Source organism: Eulemur rufifrons, chromosome 8 (genome assembly GCF_041146395.1).
Source record: "Eulemur rufifrons isolate Redbay chromosome 8, OSU_ERuf_1, whole genome shotgun sequence".
In the NCBI taxonomy this organism is placed as follows: Eukaryota; Metazoa; Chordata; class Mammalia; order Primates; family Lemuridae; genus Eulemur; species Eulemur rufifrons.
Genome location: NC_090990.1, coordinates 89,126,458 through 89,152,597, shown reverse-complemented (window position 1 = coordinate 89,152,597; position 26,140 = coordinate 89,126,458). Strand labels below are relative to the sequence as shown.

Genomic DNA, 26,140 nt, shown 5'->3' with positions numbered 1-26,140 from the left:
AAGTGACACTCTGTCTCAAAAAAAAAATAAAAAAAAATAAGAATTGGTGGCCGGGCGCGGTGGCTCACGCCTGTAATCCTAGCACTCTGGGAGGCCGAGGTGGGCGGATCATTTGAGCTCAGGAGTTCGAGACCAGCCTGAGCAAGAGCGAGACCCCATCTCTACTAAAAATAGAAAGAAATTATATGGACAGCTAAAAATATATATAGAAAAAATTAGCCGGGCATGGTGGTGCATGCCTGTAGTCCCAACTACTCGGGAGGCTGAGACAGGAGGATCCCTTGAGCTCAGGAGTTTGAGGTTGCTGTGAGCTAGGCTGATGCCACGGCACTCACTCTAGCCTGGGCAACAGAGTGAGACTCTGTCTCAAAAAAAAAAAAAAAAAGCAAAGACAATTCTTTCAAGCAGGAATAAAACCTGGAAATAATACCATTGAAGCAACTTATAAAGTAGCTTATATACTCGGAGAAAAAAAAAACATTCAGTGATGTAGAAATTGTGAAAGAATGAATTGTTGAAGTTGTAGGATGCTTAGACCCGGATAGAACGTTTCAAAGTACAAACAACTGCCTTTTTCAAGGAGAACATAACTGATTGGCAGCATGAATTAGCCTTCAACTTAACAGAACAACTTCATGCAGTACTTCACAAGGAAAATATATATTATTCAGTTGCTTTGGATGAATCAACTGATACTGCTGACTCGGTGCAGGTTTTATACTTCATTGGGGTCATAACCAAAGATTTTCTTTGCTACAAAGAGGTACTCGCTTTGGGCACTCTTGTGAACAGAACATGGGGAATAGATATCTTCAACAGCTTTCAAAATAAATGTTGTGAAGTTGGACTGAATTTGGTAAATTTAGTGAGTGTATGTACGAACAGTGCATCTTCCATGACATGAAAACATGACGGGTTTATTCCACATATAAAAAATGTATTAACCGAACAAGATGCTCTCATTTCTTTTCCTTGTATCTTGCATTGGTAAAGTCTCTGTGCTAAAGCTACTATTTTAAGTTACACTTTGCAAGAAGTTATAAGTATTGTTAACTACGTTGAGCAAATGCAACACAGCATGGTCAGCTGCATACTATGCTAAAGTTGAACAATGAGGTATTCAGTGTGGATTTACTGTATCATTCTAAAGTGTGTTGGCTATCACAGTGACAGATATTGGCCAAAATTTTATCTCTGCAAGAACAGATAGTTATATTGTATGAAGAACAAAATCAACAATGTGAATTCTTGAAAGAAGATTTCTACAAGAATGTACCATTTCTGTGTGATATCATGTCAAAACAAAACAACTTAAATATTTCTTTGCAAGGTAAAAAAAACTAAGTCATATATAACGATATGTGGCAAACATCTGAGCATTTTGAAAAAAGCTATCTTTTTCAAAACATTTCTTCAACAGGAAATTTTGGATGAACATTTTCTCCAGTTACCAAAGGTTATTGATGAGCAGGATGATATATGCAAATCATTTGAACAATGTGCAGCTGTTACACAACTATTAATTGGGAAATACAATGATAGTTTCACTGACATTGAGAATCATAACATCACACGCAAATTAGCATTTCAGCCTCACCTAGTTGGTATCACCAAGGCACCTAAAGAACTCAAATTGATTGAGCTCTCAGTAGATGACATTTTAAAGTCATTGCTTGATGCTAACAAAGATCCAACTGAAATATGGAAAAATGCAGAATACCCACGCCTTCAGTAACATGCCCAAAAAATACTTTCTTGCTTTTCAATGACTTATTGCTGCGAAAACTACATTCTCCTACCTAACCCTAATCAAGATGCCCTTAAGGTCACAAATGACTGATACCAATCTACAGCAGTGGTCCCCAACCTTTTTGGCACCAGGGACTGGTTTCATGGAAAGCAACTTTTCCACAGATGGGGTAGAGGTGGGAGGCCTCTGTGGCCTGGTCCCTAACAGGCTGTGCACCAGTAATGATCCACACCCTAGGGGTTGGGGACCGTAGATCTAGAGGTTCAACTGAAACTGCGGACCTCCATGCTGCAAATAAATATTCAAATGCTTTCCAACAAAAAGCAGACACAACAAAGGCATTAAAAGGTTAGTTAACTTTAAAATTAACAAATAGTTTTCATTTTTTGAAATTATTAAGTACATAGTATTTAGATGTTTACAAAATAATGTATATTTTTAGGTACATCTAATTGAAGTTTCTTGAATGCGACCTTATTTGATTATAGCTAAATTAATGTGGCCTTTCAAGATGAAAAGTTTCCCTGCCCCTGGCATAGATACTCTAAATAACTGGTTTTATTAATTGCTTAGCCAAATAGCACATAATGTTTTCAACTAGTAATTCTAATATATCTTTTCCCTTTTTTATGATGGATATATGGTACATCCTAGTTATGGTCAAGGAATGAATTTGGAAGCCTTTACTTATTCCTCTGATTATGAAATACCATTATATTTCATTTTCCAGAAGAAAGTATATGCTAAATTTCAACTGAAATTAAAATGGCAAATGAATCATCTTTAACTTTATAAGCATTCTGTACATTAATTGAAAAAAACAATTTCATAAATTGCTTTTATTCTTTCTATACAGAATACAAGATGGATTTACTCAAATCTTACATCAAGGTGTTAAAAAATTCAATGTTCTGATTTTTAATTTATGCAAAATTTCAATATTTGGCTCAAGAACTACCTCTTAACTTTCAGTTCTTTAACTCATCAACATCAGCAAGTAACTTTCTTTTAAGGATCATTTTTAAAATACAAAATCCTCCAATTTGTATCATCCCTTATGGAGGGTCAGGCATACCATGTATCCTTGAGGAATAGAGTCAAATCATCAGAAGTGCAGAAAGAGAATGTTAGTGTAATGCTTCACTGAGCACACAGTGTCTGGCTCCCTCTCATCAGCCTCCTCGTGGTTATGGCTATAATTTTTGCCTCCAAAAGAATCACAGAAGAATGTCAGGGAACATGTTCACATATTCACATATTCAATGTTGTATGTTACAGTTCCTTCAGTTTTTACTACTGTAAAATATATCCCAACGTATGAATTTAACATCACTAATCCACACTGTGCATTATTGAAAAGATCACATACAATTAGCTGTTCAAATGCAGTTAATTAAATAGGAAATACTTAATGACCTTCTATGGGAAAACTACTATATTGACTGCTGGCAAATTAGGAGTGGACTGGATTACAGGATAGAATACAAAAGGTTTGAAATCAGAAAAAGATGATTACTGATTCCACCCACATCTGTCTGGTGTCACTCACATCTGTATAGTTGACTGCCCTTGAACAAGACACTTAGTATCTCCTTAGCCTTACTTTACTCAAATAAAAATGAAACTATAGTGGAAATACATTGTTTATGTGTATCTGTGCTGAGAAGAACAGAAAAGAATTGAGTTAATTTTAAAGTAAATGAGTAAAGCAAAAATAGGATATATTCGAAATCACCCTTGAAAATTCTCAAATCATTCAAACTATAGTTTCAAAGGTACTCTCTCTTACAGAATCTTATACAACTATTTTTATACTTGTTTTTTCATAATTTGAACATGGCAGCAAAAGTGATTGGTTGGGCATGTTCAACCAAAAATATCTACATTTAGATACTAGTGGGTACGTTGAACCAAAATATCTACCTTTAATCCTTACAATCATTCTTGTGTCAAGTGTTTGTGGTAAATTTGTTTAAGTCTTATGTATGTATGAGGCAATGTAAATTCTTAGGTACAAGGAAACAAAGGATAGGTCCCTCCCAAATAGGACACTTAAATGTAGGTAAGAAAGCAATATATCAACTACCTGTGCTAGCTGCTAAGAAAGGAAGGGGTAGGAGGGAGGGATGATAAGAAAGAAATGAAAGAAACAAAAGAAAAGTTTAGAAGAAATAAAGATTAAATAATTTCCAAATAGAATTAAGTTTTACAAAGCATAATGTCATAAAACTGTCCTCAGTTTTTCAACATTATTGACTTAATTTTTATTCTTTTCAATATAAAGGATTCATTATATTATGAAAAAAAGTAATTTATTTTACTGTTGTAAGGTTTTTACAACAAATATACTTCAAATCAGAAAAAAGGGCAGAAAAGAAAGTTTGTGGTATTTATTTACTGTGGCCCTTAACATTTGTTTCATAACATGACCTGCACTTACCATATGAACCATATTTAAAGAGTATCATAATGCCGGCAGATGGGGTTGAAATACACCAGAAGATTGTCAGTCTATATTTGTGAAGGAGAATCAACAGATGTAATTGCCACATGAATCCACACTGATTTATTCATCACGGTAGAATAATCTGAAATTGTTGGGATGGGTTCTCTCAAATGTGTTACAGATTTAAATATATTTTTTCACTGCTTCCTGTTTTGCTATAGAAATTTGACCCCACTAAGGACTTTTATTCCTTTAAAAAATAATTTCCCTGATTCTCCAGTTGTGACTCAGTCTGGCTGTGTCTATCTGCCTTCTGCCAGGGATCAGCTTCTCTGTGGGAACTGGAAATGTGCACATACCCAAGAAGTGATGCAAGATCTAAACTTTCCCCAAAGGCAGTGCCAGCATCCTAGAACTTTAACTTCTGTACTTCTTCCCTCTCCTAAACCAGTTGCGTGCAGATGGAATGCGAAGGAAATAGTTGAGCAGCCTCAGAGGGGGAAGTACTGCAAATTATACATCTATTTGTCTACTTGTATACATATTAAAGGCAGAAGACCATAGGCCACTAAATTCCTTACCATCTTCTTTTTTTTTAGATTCCTTTAAAGCTTTGGGAGCAAAATCTGTCCATTTATTGATGAATTGCTTAAGCTAGGTCAATACATGCTTACTCACTCTCTCTATTGGTTTCATTATTTAAAGAAAATAAATCCATTCACATTGACATAGATGTGTCATCTATAACAGCTGTCCTAAGCATATCCACAGACTGCCTTGGAAGAAACATACAAATGTGAAAAGCGTTCTTTAAACACTTTTAATTTTAAAATAATTTACCCATGTTTTAAAATTTCTTCATTTGCTATTTAGAACTCAGGAAAATCAGCAAGAAAAAATCAAACAACCCTATCAAAAAGTGGGCAAAGGACATGAATAGAAATTTTTCAAAAGAAGACAGAAGAATGGCCAACAAACATATGAAAAAATGCTCAACATCTCTAGTCATCAGGGAAATGCAAATCAAAACCACAATGAGATATCACTTAACTCCAGTGAGAATGCCCTTTATCAAAAAGTCCCAAAACAATAAATGTTGTTGTGGATTCAGAGAGACAGGAACACTCATACACTGCTGGTGGGACTGCAAACTAGTGCAACCTCTGTGGAGAGCAATATGGAGATATCTTAAACAGATACAAGTAGACCTACCATTTGATCCAGCAATCCCATTATTGGGCATCTACCCAAAAGAACAAAAGGCATTCTATAAAAAAGACACCTGCACTTGAATATTTATAGCAGCACAATTCACAATTGCAAAGATGTGGAAACAACCCAAGTGCCCATCAATGCATGAGTGGCTTAATAAAATGTGGTATATGTATACCACGGAGTGCTACTCAGCTATCAGAAACAATGGTGATATAGCACCTCTTGTATTTTCCTGGATAGAGCTAGAACCCATTCTACTATGTGAAGTATCCCAAGAATGGAAAAATAAGCACCACATGTACTCACCATCAAATTGGTTTCACTGATCATCACCTAAGAGCACATTTAGGAATAACGTTAATGGGGTGTCAGGCAGATGTGGGGGGGATAGGTGTATACATACACAATGAGTGCAATGCGCACCATCTAGGGGATGGAAACCCTTGAAGCTCTGATTCGGGGGGAGGGGGGGCAAGGGAAATATATGTAACCTAAATTTTTGTACCCCCATAATATGCTGATATAAAAAAAAATCACATTATCAAAAAAAAAAATCTTCATTCATGTTTCTATTATACTTTCTACCTAATGCATTTCTTTATCTTTCAGGTAATTTTATGTATTTCTGAAGATCATAATTTTATTTTCAAACTCCTTTATATTCTCCAAGGTGCCTAACACTATGCTTCCATCAAATATATACTTAAATAAACTGAAGTAGTATGATAGGATAATGAAAAAATACAAAATATTTACAGTTGGAGGGCAGGGAGAAGAAAAAAGATACAGTACTACAGAGTACCTTAAAATTCTTGGGACATTAGTTTTCAATTCCCTTCCCTATCCCCACTTTCTACCCCCTCACTGCTAAAAATTATTTAAACCAGTGTTGCTAGCAAATTCTCCTAAGTGGTTTGAGTTTTTGTTTTATTTGTGTCCATATACTCCCCCATCTCCAACAATCTGTTATACAGTTATGAAAGCACATGTGTTCCTTTGTCCCTTAAGGGTTGTAAGAATTAGATTCACATAAGTCTAACTTTTGAGACTAAAAAACTATCTTTTCTTTCTGCAAAATGAAGTTTGCCATTATCCGGCATGTGTTGACATTAAAGCCTCTGGATTTTGTCGTAATTTATTCATTTTTATCTCGTTCATTGAACAGATCTTTATTATCTATGTGTCACAAACCTTCCTAACTCTCTAGTTCTTAAGGACTACTTTTACATTGTCTTTATATGAAATAAATGAATTGGTACAGCTGATATAATGGAGACTCCTTTGGAGGTCAGCAAGAGCATAATGGATGGATTGCTCGAGGCAGCTTGGGAAAGTCAAGGAAATCTTTGAAGAGAAGATAGTATTTGAGAGCAGACAGGAATCTGTACTTAGCAAAGGCTGATTGGTAAACAGTAGAAAAAAATTTTATTTCAAATAATTTCTACTTTTAAAATCAGTGCTACGCAAAGTTTGGTTTACAGTCCTCTCTCTGGTGGTCCACAAACTATTATGAGTATATGTCAAAATGAATATAAAAATAGAGAATAAGTACTTAGTAACCTTTATTGGAATTCGACAGAGTAATATTATATCTGTTGAATCTAATTTTTAAAATTGTAACTTGCTTTTTGTGTTTATTTCATTTTTCTAGTTATTCACTTTTATTGTATTTAACAAAGTTATTGGTTCATAACAGACTGAAAATTTTTTAAAGCACAGTTTGAGAAGTGCTATTAGTAAGTGCATCTAATTCTGACTGTAATTCTCAAGAAATCTCTATACTGTTCTCCATAGTTGCTATACTAATTTACATTCCTACCAATGTGTATGAGGGTTCCCCTTTCTCCACATCTTCAACCAGCATTTGTTATTGCCTGTCTTTTGGATAGCCATTTTAGCTAGGATGAGATGATAACTCATTGTAGTTTTGATTTGCAGTTCTCTCATGGATAATGACGTCGAGCATTTTTTCATATACCTGCTAGCCATCTGTATGTCTTCTTTTGAAAAATGTCTGTTTAGATCTTTTGCCCATTTTTAACCAGATTATTTGAGTTTTTCCTGATCAGTTGTTTGAGCTCCTTCAATAGTCTCAGATGGGTATTTTGCAAATATTTTCTCCCATTCTGTGGGTTGTCTCTTCACTTTTTTGATTGTTTCCTTTGCCATGCAGAAGTTTTTCAGCTTGATGTGATCCTATTTGACCACTGTTGCTTTGGCTGGCTGTGCTTTTGAGATATTACTCAAGAAATCTTTGCACAGACCAATGTCCTGGAGTATTTCCCCAATGTTTTCTTTTAGTAGTTTCATAGTTTCAGGTCTTAGTCTTAAGTCTTTAATCCATTTTTATTTGATTTTTGTATATGGTGAGAGATAGGTTCTAGTTTCATTCTTCTGCATATGGACATCTAGGTTTCCTAGCACCATTTATTTAAGAGATTGTCCTTTCCTCAATGTATCTTCTCGGCACCTTTGTTGAAAATGAGTTCACTATAGATGTGTAGATTCATTTCTGGGGTTTCTATTCTGTTCCATTGGTCTATGTGTCTGTTTTTATGCCAGTACCATGCTGTTTTAGTTACCACAGCTCTGCAGTATAATTTGAAATCCACTAATTTGGTTCCTCTAGTTTTATTCTTTTTGGTCAGAATGGCTTTGGCTATTCTGGGTCTTTTGTGGTTCCACATAATATTTTAGGATTACTTTTTCTATTTTTTTGAAGAATGCATTGGTATTTTGTTGGGGATTGTATTGAATCTGTATATTGCTTTGGGTAATATGAACATTTTAACAATATTGATTCTTATCCATAAGCATAGAATATCTTTCCATTTTTTGGTATGCTCTTCAATTTCTTTCATCAATGTTTTATAGTTTTCATATGCTTAACCAAAAAGAGATCTTTTTGAAAAGGATCTTTCACTTCTTTGGTTAAGTTTATTCCTAGGTATTTTATTTGCAGCTATTGTAAATAAGATTACTTTCTTGGTTTCTTTTTCAGATTGTTTGCTGTTGGCATATAAAAATGCTACTGATTTTTGTATGTTGATTTTGTACCCTGCAACTTTACTGAATTTGTTTATCAGTTCTAATAGTTTTGGAGGGAGCCTTTAGGTTTCTCTAAACATAAGATCACATTGTCTGCAAAAAATAATTTAACTTCTTTCTTTCCAGTTTGGATGTTCTTTGTCTGGTTTTGGTATCAGGGTGATACTGGCCTCATAGAATGAGTTTAGTAGTATTCTCTCTGCTTTGATTTTTTGGAATTGTTTGAGGAGTGGTTTTAGTTCTTTAACTGTTTGGTAGAATTCAGCAGTGAAACCATCTAGTCCTGGGCTTTTCTTTGTTGGGAGACTTGTTATTACTGTTTCTATCTCATTACTTGTTATTGGTCTGGTTCAATCTTTGGAGGTTGTACGTTTCCAAGAATTTGTCCATTCCCCCTGGGCTTTCTAGTTTGTGAGCATATACTTGTTCTTACTAGTGTCTGATGATCTTTTATATTTCTCTGATACCAGTTGTACTGTCTCCTTTTTCATTTCTGATTTTGTTTATTTGGGTACTAGAAATGAAACTATAGTCATCCATTTCCTGCCGTAACCAAGTAACTGATACTGAACTTGCCCTTCTGCGGTAAACAACCAGAGCACCAGACAAAATACATTAAACAACCTTTTTCAGATATTAGACAACAGAGAGCAAAAGACTCTTGATCCCTAAGAAAAGGAAAACATATTGATAAACCATCTATGATAATTCCAGATTTTAAGCTGGAAGAACTTTCTAAATACTCATATATACACAGAACACAATAGTCTCACTGAATTTGAAGAGACAGAAATGGGAGTTCAGGGAGACTGAAGTTTGTGGAATTTTCAGGGTAGAATTCCAGAGAAAAGGGAAGTACACAGACAAAAAGGTGCAGAAATCTACATAAGAATCCTCTTGAGTTACTGGTTGAATATTAAACTACATGTGAGTAAAATTAAACTTTATGACTGCAGACAAAGAAACTGCTAGGGAGCCATAAACTAAAAATTTCCCATAACTCACTCAGAAATGAAGGACATTGGAGATCCCTCAAGTCAGAAAGGAAGGAGACCTTGTTGAATATGCAGAGCCTTCTGTAGATATCCCCCAAAGGTTATACACTGGTAGTAGGAGTAAATTAGCCCTAGAAAAAAGGGTACTTTAGACATATCCTAATGAAGCTTTCAATCAATCCTCAAAACTAACAAGTGATTCTCAAAAAATTTAAACTCAGTCATAATTAAAGAAAGACAACAAAAATCAAAACATCAACAATGTAAAAATTATTATCCATGTAAAGAAGAGGAAAAGGTTAAACATAACCAGAAAGAAAATCAGTCAGTAGGTACAATATCAGAAATGACAGAATTAGCAAAGACTATAAAACAGCTATTATCAACATGTTCAAGGGTCTGAATGATGACATGACAATAAGAGAAATGGAAGATATTTTTAAAAGAACCAAATAGAATTTCTAGAACTTAAAAATCCAGTACCTAAAATGAAAAATACACTTGAACACCACCGCAGATTACATGCCACAAAAGAAAACATCTGTGAACATGAAGATATAGTAATCTAAAATATGCCAATTGAAAAACAGAGAGAAAGAAAAAGCGGGGCTAAAAACAATGACCAGTGGTTTGTGGGAGGTTATCAACCAATCCCTAATGGAAAGGATTCGGAAGGGAGAAGAAAGAAATATAATTTAAGAAATAAGGCTTATTCATACCCCACACTGGGCTCCAAAAAAGAAAAAAAGAAGGCTTTTCTTAAAATTTGAACTAAAAAAAATCAATAAAACCAACAACAAATCCCAAGCAGGATGAAACCACACCAAAGCATATAATAATTAAATTGCTGAAAACTAATTATAAAGAAAAAATAATAAAAACAGCCAGAGGAGAGTAAGCGTGAGATGCAGGGAAACAAGATAATGAATGCTGATTACTCATCAGAAAGAATCAAGCCTCAAGATGATGGAGTGATACTTTTAATGTGCAGGAAGAAAAGAAACGAAATTCTATATTTAGCAAAACATACCCTTCAAAAATGAAGGCAAATGTTTCTTTAAAATAAGCTGAGTGAATTCATTGTCAAAAGACCTTGCTTAAACCTAAAGCAAGCAGAAGGAAAAAATGATAGTAAAAATTAGAGAAGAAATCAGTGGAAATGAAAACAGGAAGACAATAGAGAAAAGTCAAGAAAACCAGAACTTGGTTTCCACAGTCTCTTCCAGAAAACAGAAGCAGAGGGAACACCTCCTAACTCATTCTATGAAGCCAGCCTGATCCTAATACCAAAACTAGATAGAGACATTACAAGAAAGAAAAACTATAGAATATCTCCAATAAACATAAAGACCCTCAACAAAATATTAGCAAATCAAATCCAACAATTTATAAAAAGAATTATATACCCCAAGCAAGTGGGATTCTATGTATGCAAGACTGGTTCAACAGCTAAAATCAATAAATGTAATCTATATGAACAGGATAAAGAAGAAAAATCATACAATTATATCAATTGAAAACCAAAAAGAGAACTCGAAAAAAAAAATTCCAACATCCATTCATGATTTTTAAAAACTCAGCAGATTTCCCCAACTTCATTTTTAAAAAACTATAAAAAAAAACTCTATGGTTAACATCATACTTAATGGTGAGAGAGATTGGCCACTTTCTTCCTAAGATAGATGATAAGGCATGAATGTGCTCTCCCAACACTCCTATTTAACATTCTACTATAAGTTCTAACTAGAGCAATAAGATATGAAAAAGAATTAAAAATTACCTAGACTGGAAAGGAAGTAAATCATTTGCAAATGACATGATTGTCTCTGGAGAAAAATGCAAAGAATCTATAAAAAAATTTCTTGGAAGCAATGAGCAGTTATAGCAAGGTCACATAATAGGAGATTAATAAACTAAAATCTAATGCTTTCCTTTGCGCCAGCAACAAACACATGGAATTTGATTTTTTAAAAAATATATATCATTTACAATAGCATCCCCCCAAAGAAAAAAGTATAAATATAACACAAAGCCATATTTAATTATACATCTAACAAAATATGTACAGAATCTGTATGCAAAAGCTACAAAACAGTAATGAAAGAAATCAAAGAAGATTTAAATAAATGAAGAGATAGTATAAACTCATGGATTGGAAGACTCAATATTGAAGACATCAATTCTTCCCTACTTGATCTATATGTTCAATGCAATCCCAATCAAATTTCCAGCAAGTTATCTTGTAGATACTGACAAACTGTTTCTAAAGTTTATATGAGAAAGGAAAAGACCAACAAAATACTGAAAAAGAACAAAGCTGAAGGATCACACTACCAGATGTTAAGACTTACTACAAAGCTATGGTAATCAAGACAGCATGGTATTGGGAAAAAATAGACAGTCAATGAAACAGAATAGAGAGCCTAGAAAAAGACCCGCACATACATAGTTAACTGCTTTCTGACTAAAGCAAATAGGCAATTCAATGGAGAAAGGGCAGTCTTTCAACAATTGATACTGGAACAGTAGACATCTCTAAGTAAAACAATGAACCTACATAGACGTAGACTTGACATCTTTCACAAAAAAATGAACTAAAAATGGAACATAGATCTAAATGCTAAATGTAAGACTATAAAACTTCTTTTAAAAGAACATAGGAAAAATTCTACGTGACCTAGAGTTTGATGAGTTTTTAGATATGACACCAAAAGCACAATCTGTGGAAAAAATTAATAAACAGAACTTAATTGATATTAAAAACTTCTGCTTTGCCAAATACACCAAGAGAATGAAAAAACAAGCTGTAAACTGAAAGAAAATATTTGAAAAACACATATCTGATAAAGGAATTCTATCCAAAATACATAAAGAACCTATAAAGCTCAACAATATGAAAACAGATAACTCAATTTAAATAATGGGCAAAAGATCTGAATGGACACCTCATCAAAGAAAATGCACAGATATCAAACACACATATGAAAAACTCATCAACATCATCTGTCATTAGGGAAATGCACCAACAAGATTTGTTGTTTTAACACTATGTATCTATTAGAATGGCTAAAATCCAAAAAAAGTAACCAATTGCTAGTGAGGATACAGAGCAACAGGAACATTCATTCATTGCTGGGAAGAATCCAAAATGGTACACTTTGGAATACAGTTTGGAAATTTCATAAAAAGCTAAACATAGTCTTACTATATAATCTAGCAATCATGCTCCTCTCCTGGGTATTTACAACTATTTGAAAACTTATGTCCATACAAAAACCTTCCCATGAATGTATTTTATAGCAGCTTTATTCATAATCACCAAAAACTAGAAGTAACCAAAATATCCTTCAATGGGTAAATAAATACCATTCAGTGATCAAAAGGAATGAGCTATTAAGCCACACAAAGACATGGATAAATCTTAAATGTATATTATAATACTAAATGAAAAAAAACAGTTTGAAAAGTCTACATACTCTACAATTTCAATTATATGATATTCTGGGAAAGGTAAAACTAGAGAGATAGTAAACAAATCAGTGGTACAAGAATGGGATGGGGGTGTTGAATTGGTAAAGTACAGGAGATTTGGGGGGGCAATGGAATTATCCTCTATGATACTGTAATCATGGGTATATGACTCTATACATTTGTCACAATCACAGAACTTTGCAGTACAAAACGTAATTCTTAAAGGATACAAATTTAAAATAAATCATTTAGGAAGTCAGGAGATCCCAGGATTGAATGCAGAATGTGACAAAACAACCTAACTCTAATACCAACATGTGAAACAATCTTACTGAAGGTGGCCAGGGAAAAGAGTGCTGCCCTATGTAACCCTGGACACAAGTGGAATCTGTAAGACTAAAAGTAAAAGAAATTATATATAAGCACCATATTTTAATTGATGAAGTTGTTCCCCAAGGGGATATGGATTAACAATTCTGAAAGCACTATAGATGTATACTGGAACTGAACAATTAAATAAATAGCTTAGGTTTCTCATTGTTGGAGTGGGAGTTTACAGATAAGCCAAGGAAGGAGGGTAGAATGATCCATGTGGTAATGGATTAGAGTTGAAGACCTTAGTATGAATTTATGTTTAGCTCATATAGATAGAGATGGTTACACACAGAAATATTTATCAGTAACTGCATATAAACAGGTTAGCATACACACACTGACTTTCTTGCTCTGTCAGCCAAAAGAACCTAGAAGCAATGATGCTCCAGTATAAACAAATGTACCTAGTGCCCGGATTTTGGTTTCTAATACCATTCTCCAGTAAAGGAACCAGGACTCTTAAAAGAAATGGCTGATTCTAGGACTGGAACACGAACTATATAAGATGGGCCTAGAGCATCTTGAAGGGCCAAAAAGGATGTGTTCATACAAAAGCACAATGACGGGGTATGTCAAACAGACAGTATCCAACTAAAAGAGCCCCAATGGCCAAAGCTAGCACAATTTGAGCAACAGAATATATAAAGTACTATTGAGTAATACAGCAAAGTATGAATTAACATCCATGAGCCCACAGTGATATAAACAAATGGGTGTGGGACAAATCTCCTATGCAGAACAATTTCAAATAATTTATGTAGATACTCTACTCTCAAGGAGGTGAAGTATAACACTTTTCACTCCTTGGGTGTACTGAGCACAGTGACTTCTTTCCAAAGAGTACAGTATGGAAGGAGGAGAAAACAGGAGTAAATTTACAGTGGAGAAACCTGACAAACACTACCTCAACCAAGTGATCACGGCTAACAGCAACAGTATGAAGTCGTGTTGATAGTACATACCCTTGACATGATGTAATGAAAATGGTACTTTACCTCTGTGTCTTCCTCTGAATAAAATCCTAAACTCAGTCTAATCCTGAAAAAACAAAACAACAACAACATAAAAAACCCCAACAGCAAATCTCAACTGAGGCACTTCTACAAAATACCTTACTCCTCACAACTGTGAAGGTCATAAAAACAAGGAAAGTCTGAGAAGCTGTCACAGCCAAGAGGAGCCTAAAAAGATATGACAACTAAAGTTAATATGGTATCCTGAATGTTACTCTGAAACACAAAAAGAACATTAGGTAAGAGCTAAGGCAATCTGAATAAAGTATGAACTTTAGTTAATAATAAATATCAACACTGGTACATTAATTGTGATGAATGTACCATATTAATGTAGATGTTAATACAGGTAATAGAGAAATTGGGTGTGGGATATTAATATATGTGACCTCTCAATACTATCTTTGTAATTTTCCTATAAATCTAAGACTATTCTATAATTAAAAGTTTATTTTTAAAAATTATAAGAATATCAGTAACATAAAAAGCTGGTTGTTTGAACAGATTGATAAATTTGAAAAAGCTCTAACCAATTTAATCAAGAAAAAACTGAGAAGATACAAATTCTCAAAACAAATGAAATGGAGATATCACTACAGATTCTATGAACACTAAAAGGGTAAGCAGATGCTATGAACAGCATTATGCCATTAAATCCAACAACTTAGAAGAAAGGTATATCTGTATCTCATCTGATATGAAAACTGGGCATCAGAATTAAATTTCAGTGTCTTCTTCCCTCTAGCTTCAGTTGATGTCTTTGGCTGTTTGTACAAAGAATAAATTATGTTTCTTTTATTTACAAGGTCTCTTTTCAGGATTATTTTAGTATTTTCATGTATAAACATTGTAGATACTTCTAGTTGAGAAGCTAATTAACACTTGTGGTTGGAGTAGCAATGATGTCTTTTTTCCCTCTTCTTCCTCAGTATCATTTTTTAGTACCAGATAATTATGCAAGAGTGGGAAATACTTAATTCTAAAATTAATAATGTATCATATTTCTTGTGTGTTCCTGCTACTTGACTCAACTTTGACTTTAATATGCCTTATGAAAGAAGCTAAATAACATTAAGATAACTCAAAACATTTCAGTAAAATACATGGCTTTTTATGTGATTGGTTATAAATATATGGAAAGACTTTAATGTGGCACCTTATGTATACCAAATCTACATATAATAATAGGATTTTACTGCAGATTAGAGCATCCAGATTAGTATTTCATAATGAAATTCTGAAAACTTCTGGTGAATGATCACTCATTCTAGATATTCTCTGAATCTGAAACTATCTTTTTTATAACAAGCAATTTTGTAAATGGTGAATAGCATATTTGGCTTTCTTTTTTATCCCTAGAAAACTGGTTATTTTCTATGTCATACGAATAAGAGATTGTTATTTATTATCTACATTAGCTACTTTGTTGGGCTGTTTTTGTGCACAGCAATATGGTCATTAGTTGAAGTTGTATGAATGAGGGTGATAAGAATATGATCATCAGTTGCAGGAAGCTTGTCAGAACACAATTCCCCTTAAGATGTGGTAGTCATTATTATCATTCCTGTATGCTGTGTGTCCTCTTGAGAGTGACAAAAACACAGTAGACTGCTGCCTATTTTGATAAAACTTGAGTTACCACTTTAACAAGACTTGTTTTTCTTCTCTCACTTCCAACTTGGTCTGCATCAGTTGCTTTCAATTTTCAATCTTAAAGCTCCTTTCTTCCTCCTTCCCCCATTTCTCTCACTTCCTATTCTCTCTCCCCTCTCTTACCTTCTTTGTCTCTTCCAGCTCTTTCTATCCTCCTCAAGTTAAAGGGGTGGCTTCCTTGCTACTTTTTTTACGCAATAAGGAAAAGGAGTATTGTAGAAAAAGCTGAGTCTTCTGAATTAGACTCATATGAGTATGAATTTTGGCTTCATCAAACAAAAGTTACTTCATTTTTATGAGCCTTGGTCAGTGGTGTTTCAGACCAGCTCTCTCTGACTGGAGAGCCAATTGTGCCGTCCCTTCTTCCCAAGTCCCCTTTACTGACTTCACATTGGCAGCTTGGAATCAGACATAATAGGAGTATTTATACCACAGAAACCAACAAATGCTAAAATAAAAACTTTTCCCCCCAAAGAACCAGTTGTCAAACACCTATACATCACTGGCTTCAGTTTCCACTTCTTTCAAATAGGGCTAACAACACCAACCCCACAAATATGATATAAGGATTTCAAATAGTATCAGCAAAACACTGAGCAAAATTCTAGACACATAAAAGGACTTACTTACTATGTGGCAGGTAGCAATATTGTTATGGTATTACAAACGAAATCTGGCCACATGAAAGTACAGCATAAAAAAACCGAATAAGTAATGAAATTATAATGTAAAAGTATAACAAAGCCATTGAACTTTATTTTAGTAGAGTTGCAGGGTCCTTTAGCATCTACAAATGGAAATAATTAGTATAGTATTCCATATAATACCCCCTCAATTAATGAGAACAATTTTTTATCTTCTCCTATTTTCCAGGTTCCCTTTTAATTTTCTCCTCTGTTCAAGCTGTAAGCCACTACCACATAGCCTATAAATGCAAACTTTCTGAGTAGCTTGAAGAGATTCAGAAAGCCACAAGACCTATGAGAAAGTACTGTAAAGGAGAAGTCATAGATAAAGGTAATTTAGTAACTACAATTAACTACATAAAGAACTCTTTGGTAAGAACCTGTTCACCATTTCTTCTGACAGCTACACCAAGATTTTGGCTTCTGCTGAAAAAAGAGAAATTTAGCTTTGGTATGGCAAAGCAATCTCAAAAAATATTCTTATGTTCAATAAGAGATTTTTCTTTCTCATTAGAAACATATGAAACAGAATAGATTATAAATATTGAGCAGTATAAATGTGATAATCTCCTAAAAGAGGAGGGGAAGAGGAGAGTGCAGGAGAGTGTGACTGGTGATCTGTTTTCTCTAACTATAATCCCTACTTCTGGAAATTAGGTTTGGGGTTTTCACAATCCTTTTTATTTAATGCTTCAGAAATTTGAGTAAAATCTCCTGCCTATAGTTTATGCATAATAAACTAACTTGCAATACTTCATATAAAAAAGATCACTTGGAGGCCTCCAAAGTATCTCAGAGGAAAAAAATGTTTATGACTCTGTCTAAAAAAATAGTTTTTCCTCTTTCACTAAATAATGATTTAAAAGATTTTTTTTTCCTTTATCCCCTATAAATGAATACGAGGTCTTCATTTCAGACCACTGTGTTGTAAACATCATATAAATGGAATCAATTATTAAAATAATTTTTTAATTTTCACATTCCTTAAGTGGTTAGTACCCCTGTTTCCCACTCAGACCCATATATCCTCTGATGTTGATGTATTACTCATATTGAAGTTAAATTTTTTATGGTAATCTAATGTCTAAATGTTTGGGCTGTTAAAAAGCCCTCAAATTCCTTTTTTATTACTGACAAGTCTTGCATAATCACTAATGTTCCTAAAACCAAAAATCAATTCAATAAGCAATGCTCACCACAAAATTTGAAAACTGTAATCACAAAAGAAAAATAAAACCCTTCAATTCAAATTTTAGCTCTGAACAGTTTGAAACTTGAAATCAAGATTGGAAATGTTTTTCTAATCTATAACATAATTGTGATATAGAGCATTATCCATTATTAATTACAAAAAATATTTATAGAACTTTCATCATTATCCCGTTCCGTGATCATTTAAATTAGTTATTTACACTGTAGATGTAGGCCTATTCCTGGCTTCTCTGGGATCATCTTGTACCACTCCTTTCCTTACCCTCCTCACTCAACATTATTTGCTTTCTTTAGTTTTTCTAATACACTATCTTTCCTCATTCCACAGGTCCTTTCATACTGAAATGAACGTTCTCTCAGTGCCCTCTCCACTTTAATCCCAACTCAAATATCAATTTCTCAGAGAATTCTTCTTGTATTTCCCAGTGAAGGTATTGTTCCTGACTAATATATTTGTTCTGTTAGAGGCATGTTCCTTTCCTTTACAGTACTTCTCAGTTTATATTTACACATTTTCTGTCTATTTAACTAAACTTTAGGTTCCTTGAGAGCAAGGACCTTGTCTATTCCTGTTTACCATTATCACCCCAGCATGTAGCATGATCTCTGACACATGGTAGGTGAATAAATTAATTAATTAATGAAATATATACAACAGATTATTACAAATTAAGCTGCAAGATATATAAATCAATATTATTAATACATGCAATTCAAGATCACAGCATAATTGCTGAATCCCAAATAACATTGATCTGGATACAGTATTATCAAAACTTAAGATGATAATATGGAAGCCTACAGGCACCACTTGAAAGTATTAACTTCTAAAGACATAACTCAGGCCTTGTGTTTTTTTGAAATAGCATGGAAACTTTAATTCTCAGGCTGTATCACACCCTGAATTCATGGTACTATTCTCCCAACTATTTGGGTTATGCACTGTTCCTTTAAAACACTGAAGAAAATATTCAGATGAAGAAGATTTAGACTGGTTTTCTGTACAAAGGCCTACACTGGTAAAATCCCCAAAATAGAGCTTTAAAATTGCAACTAATATAATATTGGCTTAATATTATATGATTACCAACTCTAATGAGTTAGTTATATCCGCCTGAAGCAGACATCAAGAAGATTCTGAGGCTGAGTCTAAGCTCAGTAAAAGAGAACTGTGAGGAATTTTTTGTGAAATTTCAGCAAAGGGTACAAAACCCAGGAAGGTGATAGCACTTACCATATTGCTCACCTTGGTTAAATGGCATGAATTTCCTTTTATTTATGAGAGCATTAAAATTCTCAGTCTATGAACATTAAAATTTGTTCATCCTAATGTATAATTGAACTAAATGCCAGTAAGGGAATATAGCATAGGTAAAATACAGTATATTCAGAGGCAAAAGAACAATGTATTGAACATCTGTAGCTACCTACATTACTGATCGTCTAGATGTAACAAGTCTAGATGTAACAATGTATAAGAGGCAAAGAGACCTCAACTACATAACTAGCTCTGACAAAAGTTTGGCTTGGATACTTTTTTAGACATTGGATGTTTTTCACCCTGAAAATAAACACCTCATTTTCTACACCATATGGAAATTGACAGTTTTGACACTATAAGTTTTTAAAACATTTGAACTAAATGTAAAGAAATGTAAATTGCCATCACTATTAGTATTATTTGAAAATATTAAAGATTGGAAAATGATACCACATATCTTCCCCATCTTTAAAGCAGAAGAAAAGTACTAACTGCACATAAATTACTTTCTAATCAAGATTAAAGTATAATAATAGTCTAGCAAAAAAACTATATTAATTAATTTACTATTAATTATATCTATCATTATTTACATGTAACTTATTTCAAAAGAATACCAATGTTTTAAATAAATATGTTTAACTGGTGAAAAGGGGCATAATTATTACATGTACATGTGCTCATGTACATATAGAATATTTCTGGATGGACAGAGTGGCAATAGTAGTTGGCTGTGAGAAAGAACCCTGTAAAACCGAGGAGTCTAGGGTAGGAAGTAGACTCCCCTTTCATCATAAACCCTCACAGGTGTTATAATACATGCCTTTTCCCAAAAAAAAGTTAACGAAAATTTTCAAAGTTAAATTAATACCATTAACCATACCCATAAGTTAACAAAAAGCGAAAAAAAAAAATACATGTCAAAATCAGGAAATGAAAGGAACCAAATATCATTCTTTCCAATTTTATTAATGAGAAAACTAAAACAATAGTTAAGGTAATTTTATTATTCCAAAGTTAATAGCCAAGTCAATGGAATTAGTTCTAAAATGTAGGACCTCCCGATTCCAAATAATGTGCCATGAACTGTATAATTCTCACCATCTCATCTTAGTACAGAACAGCAAAACTTGTCTAAAAGTTTCTTGTGACTCTAGGTAAGCAATATACAATTTGACAATGATTTTTACTGATTTGAAAACAGGCAACACAGAAGCTGAAATCTGGCAAGGATGATTATTTTTTAAAGTTAGCTCAGGAAAGAGCTGAATTTAGCTCATGGAGGAACTAGCTACTGCCTGCAATTGTCCTTGGAAAGTAAATGCCAAAGTCAAAGCGTTCATGCATGAACATTTTACACTGTTTAAATCCAGAAGCAGAAGCAGGAAATTAATTAGCTTCTCATTTATTATGTATTTTGGCCTTCTTGACTGACCTAATAACTCATCTCCAGCACAACCTAATCATTTAGAGAATTTGGTCTAGAAAGAGTTTAAATTTCATCCAACCTATGGAACTCATTTTATCTTAGGTGCCACCTGATAAGAAAAGTCCCCATTAACACTTTTCCTCCACAACAACCTTGCTTGGAAGCATAAATTGGGCCATCATTCAGATTATGTGTGTTAGAAAAGTACACCTTTTGTCTCGGAAAAATTTGATGAAAGCTTTTAAAATTTTCCAACTTAATATAGTGGAATATGTATTACCAGGCACACATTAACATTGATAGCAAATAAAAAGCAAAAATTAAGAATACTATTAATAGAAGAAAGAATCCTGAAGCCAACTCCCAAATAATTAGGATATAGAAAAACATACATAGATGATGGATACAGATACAGTACTCTAAAAAGATTAGGAAGAGATACCATCTGCCCTAAATTAAGCATTTAGAGAGAGTCTAAGAATATTGCTGACATTTTTCAAGGACAGAAAAAGATTATATGCTAATGCCTTTTTCATATCATACTAAGTTATTAGGGAACAAAGATTTTTCTTGAATATTTCTTGGGATAAGTTACAAGCAAAAGTAAGAGGCTGCATCAACTAAGTAAAATCTGTCCTAATGTCACTGCATCTCTTAAAAGTTATTTCCATAGGGAATGAACTATACAGTCATAAGAATAACTGGGAAAGACTAAAGAGAAAAGTCTTTCATGTTTTTAATTTTCTTTTTCAAAATGTTACACTTCATTACAATATAAAATGCTTATTTTTTTTTTTTTTACAAAAGCTTATTTTTGTAACTGATATCCTGGAGAGCTTTACGCAATGATTAAAATTCCTCTCCTATAATGTGAAAGAATAAAGATCCAATGATAATATATTAGTTTTCCTTCTGAGTTTTAATGCCATGGTTTCAAAAGATCTATAATTTTTCAAAAATGCATTTCCTCAATTTGGGGATTTTAATCCCTGCTTCTGGGCAAAAGGTAAGAAGTAGTGGTAAAGGTATGCCACTGTGCTCCCAGGTTCAGATAAAGAGAATAGGCTCCTTCCATACCGTTATACTCCATTAAGATCTCGGAGACTCCTTTAAAGATCTACTGAAAACCATCTCCCCAGAAAAATGCACCAGAGAACATCTGTACAAGTTGTATAATTTCGGGGAATACCCAAACACCAAAGCAGGACCTTTGCCCTAAAAAGGAATAATAGCTTTCCACCAAGACAAATGCTGTATTTCGATGAATGCTACAATGTGATGATGGCCTTTTGTGTTTAATTTATTCTATATATTCTATGGTAAGGTCATTATCTCTGGAAGCATGACTACCAAGAATGGCCACACTGCTTTACTGGAGACACAGTGGATTGTTAGAACTGTTTCCCATTGATCATTCCTCCAGGGCAGTGGTTTAAAATAAGGGCTATGCATTTTCTAGGAGGCACTTTGGAAATTCGCTAACATGTTTTTGGCTACTACAGTAACTGAGGTTGCTGCTGAAATTAGAGTTCTCTCCTCCCCTAACCCTGGAGACAAAGGGGTAGAGAAAGAGACATGCATGTTATACACCTTGGAATGCATGTATATTCCCACAAAGTGAAGAATGTCCTACCAGACATGCATGTGTATGAAAACCCATTCATAATTATCTAAGCCTGAAACTTAAATCTGTTCTACACATAAATATAAGACATTTTTACACAATTTTAATATACTCTGAGTTTCTAGGAATGCAATTACCAATTAAATAGATGAAGATTGTATTTTGTTTCGTTTGAACTTTACACGAAGGTTGCTAACCTTTCTGAAAAATCACATCACCAATAGCAACACCACTGGTGGTATTTGAGCTGTCAAATACCTTCATTGATCTCCCTTTGAAAAGGCAGCAATTATGGTGATTCTATATATATGCATTTGACTACCTCATTATGTCTCCCAGTGTAATACGCTTAAGCATTTACATATTGAAATACATATATTTTTTTTTATTTCATCTTATTGTTATGGGAGATACAGAATTGCAGGTTACATACGTTGCCCATGTACCGCCTTTCCCCCCAAATCAGAGCTCCAGGCGTGTCTGTTCCCCAGGTAGTGCACGTTGCACCCATCATGTAGGTATATATCCCTCCCTTCCCCACCCCCCCTTCCTGAGTCAGCACCTTCAAGCATGACCATTCCCCAAACGGTGCACAATGCACTCATTGTGTAGACATACACCCATCCCCTCCCCCACCCCCCACCTCAGTCTGATATCCGATTGGTGTCGTTCCCAGATGTGTATTTAGGTGATGTTCAGGGAAACCAATTTTCTGGTGAGTACATGTGATGCTTGTTTTTCCATTCTTGGGATACTTCACTTAATATAATGGGTTCCAACTCTCTTCAGGAGAACCATAGAGATGTCGTATCTTTCATTATTTCTTATAGCTGAGTAATATTCCATGGTATACATATACCACAGCTTACTAATCCAATCATGTATTGATGGGCATTTGGGTTGCTTCCACATCTTTGCTATTGTGAATTGTGCTGCTATAAACATTCGAGTACATGTGTCTTTGTTGCAGAATGACCTTTTTTCCTTTGGGTATATGCCCAATAATGGGATTGCTGGGTCAAATGGCAGGTCTACTTGAATCTGTTTAAGAAACCATAATGCTTTCCACAGGGGTTGCACTAGTTTGCAGTCCCACCAGCAGTGTATCAGTGTTCCTGTCTCTCCACATCCACGCCAACATGTGTTGTTTTGGGACTTTTTGATACAGGCCATTCTCACTGGGGTTAAGTGATATCTCATTGTGGTTTTGATTTGCATTTCTCTGATGATTAGGGATGTTGAGCATTTTTTCATATGTTTGTTAGGCGTTCTTATATCTCCTTTCGAGAAGTTTTTATTCATGTCATTTGCCCACTTTTTGATAGGGTTGCTTGATTTTTTCTTGCTGACTTTCCTGAGTTCTAAATAGATTCTTGTTATCAGTCCTTTATCTGATGTGTAGTATGCAAACATTTTTTCCCATTCTGTAGGTGGTCTGTTTATTCTCTGGACTGTTTCTTTGGCTGTGCAGAAGCTTTTTAATTTAATCAGGTCCCATTCATTTATTTTTGTTGCTGCTGTGATTGCCTTTGGGGTCTTCTTCATAAATTCTTTGCCTAGGCCAATGTCTGTAAGAGTCTTTCCTATATTTTCTTCTAGAATTCTGATTGTATCACGCCTAAGGTTTAAGTCTGTTATCCACCGTGATTTGATTTTTGTGAGAGGTGAAAGCTGTGGGTCCTGTTTCAGTCTTCTACAAGTGGCTAACCAATTCTCCCAGCACCATTTACTGAATAGGGATTCTTGTCCCCACAGTATATTCTTTCCTGCTTTGTCAAAAATGAGGTGGCTATATGAGGATGGATCTATATTTGGATTTTCTGTCGTGTTCCACTGGTCTGTGTCCCTGAACTTGTGCCAATACCAGGCTGTTTTAAGAACCACGGCCTTGTAGTATAGTTTGAGGTCTGGCAAATTAATACCTCCCATTTTGTTTTTGTTGCTTAAAATTGCTTTTGCTATACGGGGTCTTCTCTGATTCCATACAAAGTGTATAATTATTTTCTCTACGTCTGTAAAGAATGATGTTGGTAATTTAATAGGGATTGCATTGAATCTGTAGATCACTTTGGGTAGTATAGACATTTTAACAATGTTGATTCTTCCAATCCACGAGCATGGTATATTTTTCCATCTATTTGCAAGTTCTGCTATTTCTTTTCTCAGTGTTTCATAGTTTTCCTTATAGAGGTCCTTTACCTCTTTAGTTAGGTATATACCTAGATATTTTATTTTCTTTGTTGCTATTTTGAAGGGTACTGAGTCTTTAATTTGGTTTTCGGATTGACTGTTATTGGCATATATAAATGCCTCTGATTTGTGTATATTAATTTTGTAGCCTGAGACTTTGCTATATTCCTTAATCAATTCCAGGAGTCTCATGGTTGAATCCTGGGGGTTTTCCAGATATAGCATCATATCATCAGCAAAAAGTGAGAGTTTGATCTCTTCTTTCCCTATTTGGACTCCCTTGATTTTGCTCTCTTGCCTGATAGCTCTCGCAAGGACTTCCAATACTATGTTGAAAAGTAATGGGGACAGTGGGCAGCCCTGTCTGGTTCCAGTTCTAAGTGGGAGTGCTTTCAATTTTTCCCCGTTCAGAATGATGTTGGCTGTGGGTTTGTCATATATGGCTCGTATCATTTTTAGGTAGGTTCCATCAACGCCTATTTTGTTAAGCGTTTTTATCATAAAAGGGTGTTGAATTTTGTCAAACGCTTTTTCTGCATCTAATGAGAGTATCATATGGGTTTTGTTTTTGCTTCTATTTATGTGGTGAATTACATTTATAGATTTACGTATGTTGAACCACCCCTGCATCTCGGGGATGAAGCCCACTTGGTCTTGGTGGATTATTTTTTTGATAAGTACTTGGATTCTATTTATTCTAAATTATTTTCCTTATTATTTCTTATTTATATTACTTAAGTATTACTGTGTAATTACTTTTGACTTATGTGTAAGGTAGTTTACACTATATATATATATATATATATATATATATGTCAATTTTACTTCAGGATAAGTTAAAGAGCATCGCAAAATATTTGCTCTAACAAGTGGACAGAGGTCCAATAGTATTGAGAACCACTGATCTAGGGATAATAATATTAACTTTAAATGAAAAACCTGTCTTTGAATAACAGAACCAAGTAAGACAGCAAATTTATGTACATAGTTATTCATGGTATGCTCCCATAAGAGACTGTGAAACAAAAAGCGAATTAAAACTTGGGAAGGTTACTACTCCTAGCACTTTACTCTCAAATCTCCCCTTCACCCCATTTATGCCAAAACTTCATAAAACAACTCCAAATGGGCTGCCTGATTAAAACAGCTTATGATAAGTACTGGGTAAAGAATTTTGCCACAGACACTCTTTATAACCTATTCTCTTTAGCAGGATCTAACCCACACCAACTGTTCATCTCAACTACACACGTAAAACATCGTCTAAATGAACTCAAAGTATAATCTACCCCATTTGCAAAATGGTCAATCTTTTTTCCCCTCAAAACAAATACCTACTTAGACTTCATGTCTGAATTTCCCAGACCAATATTTTAGGCAGGTTACTCAAGTACCAATTATTATTTTCATTCTTCCGTGGGGAAAGCTACTGACAGTATGAGTGTTTGCAGTTAACCTTTACTCTGTGAACGGGAACCAGTTACCAGTTAAATTAAACTGAACTCCATGATTTTGGTGCTTCTGAAAACAAAACCAGTACCCCTGTGAGAATAAGAGTGAGCAGGTACAATGTGCTAAGAGATCAGATTATTTAAAAGGCCTAATGTTTTATTCCTCTTCTTTTTAACTCATGTCTCAAGGAGTAGAAATTGCTTTTGCATGGTACAGACACATAATATGTGGATAAAGATACTACATACTTTCAGAAACAATTGATGTGGAGCAGTGTATAAATTTACTGACTGATGACTAAGAATAACTGAGTATTAATT

At 34.2% G+C, this 26,140-nt stretch overlaps 1 protein-coding gene across 2 annotated transcripts in view; it reads right to left on the bottom strand.

Annotated features, from left to right (window-relative positions):
* Positions 1-26,140, bottom strand: part of RASAL2 (RAS protein activator like 2) — a 360,148-nt gene that overhangs the window by 264,209 nt on the left and 69,799 nt on the right. The gene's annotated exons all lie outside the window — the stretch shown is intronic.